The sequence below is a fragment of the Myotis lucifugus genome, unplaced genomic scaffold (genome assembly GCF_000147115.1).
Source record: "Myotis lucifugus unplaced genomic scaffold, Myoluc2.0 scaffold_19, whole genome shotgun sequence".
Lineage (NCBI taxonomy): Eukaryota > Metazoa > Chordata > Mammalia > Chiroptera > Vespertilionidae > Myotis > Myotis lucifugus.
Window position 1 is genome coordinate 12,257,005 of NW_005871067.1, and position 2,697 is coordinate 12,259,701.

Sequence of the window (2,697 nt, forward strand, 5' to 3'; positions counted from 1 at the left end):
GATATTACAAAGTTTTGGTTAATAAAACCACAATTGGAAAATGGTCTTACTGAATTCATGCAAAGAAATGCATTGCCATGACTCACTCATTAAGAATTGCCAAATATTGGAGGGATCAGGTAGGGAGAAAAAAATAATTTACCAAATTGCTTTAAAAATGCTTCCTTACATCTGAAAAACAAAACGTTTAAGAATCAGGAATACTTTCAACAAAAGTTATAAAAACTATAATTATTTTCAGTTCATTCAGTCCCATCATTTTTTGTTTCTCCTGATTTTTCCTGCTAGTATGTCTATAAATCCAGATAGTCTATAGAGTTCTATTAATTTTCATCCAGTTTGAAAGGGATGTTCTGAAAATATTAGAGAACTTTCTATGGATCCCTCAGAAAATGTACAGAAGATGTAACCTTTTTCCAAATGCATTATAACAAAACAATGACTGTCTCTAAATTACAAGAAGAAATTTAAAATGACACAGTTACGGATTTGATTATACTGCGAACAACATGGAATTGTATCCTTTCTGCAAACCACAATATTTTACAATATTATAAGTAATAATGGTTAGTTATAAGCAAAGCATATCAGAATCTATTTAATATGCATATATAAATAAAATATAATTAGCATTTCTTTATTTGACAAACCTTCCCATGTACCTTAAGTATAAAATTTTCTTTCATAAAGAAAGAAAACAAATCCTTGAGGCATTCTAGGGCCTATCAAAATGATCTAAAGCTAATTCTATGTCAAAAAAGTTTCTTAAGCCGTAACCGGTTTGGCTCAGTGGATAGAGCGTCGGCCTGTGGACTGAAGGGTCCCAGGTTCGATTCCGGTCAAGGGCATGTACCTTGGTTGCGGGCACATCCCCAGTAGGGGGGTGTGCAGGAGGCGGCTGATTGATGTTTCTCTCTCATCGATGTTTCTAACTCTCTATCTCTCTCCCTTCCTCTCTGTAAAAAATCAATAAAATATATTTTAAAAAAAGTTTCTTAAAATTTAAACTCTGGAAAGACTGTCAAACTTATTTTATCAAAAAATTATATATTATTATTATTATTATTAAACAGTATTAGACTATTTATTCATTCAAAGTGACAAAAGGGTATAAAACACAAACATAGGCTAGCAAAACTTCAGTTCCCACTATCTTCCCACAAAAGATCACTTTTTTAAGTAATTAAGTAGCTGATTAAAATAACACAATATATAATTATTTCAACAATTTATAGAACTTTTGCTTCCTAAGCAAATACAGGAAAACCTTTTTCCCTTTTAACAAGCTGGAAAAGGACTAGCTTACTAGTCCTCTGTATTAGCTTACTTTAGATTCACTTATCTAATTAAATTATTCAGATTACCTGTAATTTCCTTTTAAGATTTCTCTTCACAAGCCTTATATAACTTTGCAAATCTTATTATTCATTTAGCTTTAGAACAACTAAATTCCCCTTTCCCTTCAAAAATGTATCTCCACACCTCATGCCTTCTATTACCAAAACCATATTTCTTTCCAATTAGTTAGAATTTCTAACTATTAGAAACCTTAAATTTTAGTTGACAAGTACTTAACATTTCTCAGATTAGCAATACATGCACATTTTTAAGATATAATTCAAATAAAATACAATACACATCCATTAATAGATTCAAATCTATCCTCTAGATTCTCTGTAATAAAAACCCCAAAGTAGGCAAACTCAGATTAATTAATATTTCAGTATCCTGTTATTTCTAAACTAGAGGCCCGATGCACGAAATTCGTGCAAGAGTAGGCCTTTGCAGCTGGAGGCAGCTGCCTGGATCCCTCCCTCGCAGCCGCGGTGGCTGCCTCAATCCCGCGGCTGCAGCCCTGGCTTTGTCCCGGAAGGACGTCCGGAAGGACATCCAGTCTAATTAGCATATTATGCTTTTATTATTATATATACCTAGATATTTAATACTTTTTATTATATAACCCAGCAAACTCCAAAGTGTTAAGTTACCAAAGACTTTAGAAAATTATGTTTAGGCATAAAATTATCACTAAAAAGCTTTATCATAAACCAGTGGTTCTCAACCTTCTGGCCCTTTAAATACAGTTCCTCATGTTGTGACCCAACCATAAAATTATTTTTGTTGCTACTTCATAACTGTAATGTTGCTACTGTTATGAATCGTAATGTAAATATCTGATAAGCAGGATGGTCTTAGGTGACCCCTGTGAACGGATCATTCGACTGCCAAAGGGGTCGCGACCCATAGGTTGAGAACCGCTGTCATAAACCCTTCATTTTAGTTACATCTATTTATTATGTCTTAATAACTTTGAGATTTTAAAGCCAATTATTATTACCCAAGGCATTTTCTTGACAAAGTTTGTAACAGGGATAACTCACCAGCCTTCAGTGGCTTTAATATGAAAGTACTATTTTCTTTACAAAAACGGTAGTGCCCCCCCACTGTTCAAGCAGATCTGGTCCTCCTAGGATAAAGACTTGGGGGGGGGGGTTAGAAGGTTTTATTCTCATACTAGAGGCCCGGTGCACGAAATTAGTGCACTGGAGCGGGGGGGGGGGGGGGGTGTCCCTCAGCCCAGCCTGCACCCTCTCCAATCTAGGACCCACAGGGATCAGGCCTAAACTGGCAGTCGGACATCCCTCTCACAATCCGGGACTGCTGGCTCCCAACCACTTGCCTGCCTGATTGCCGTTA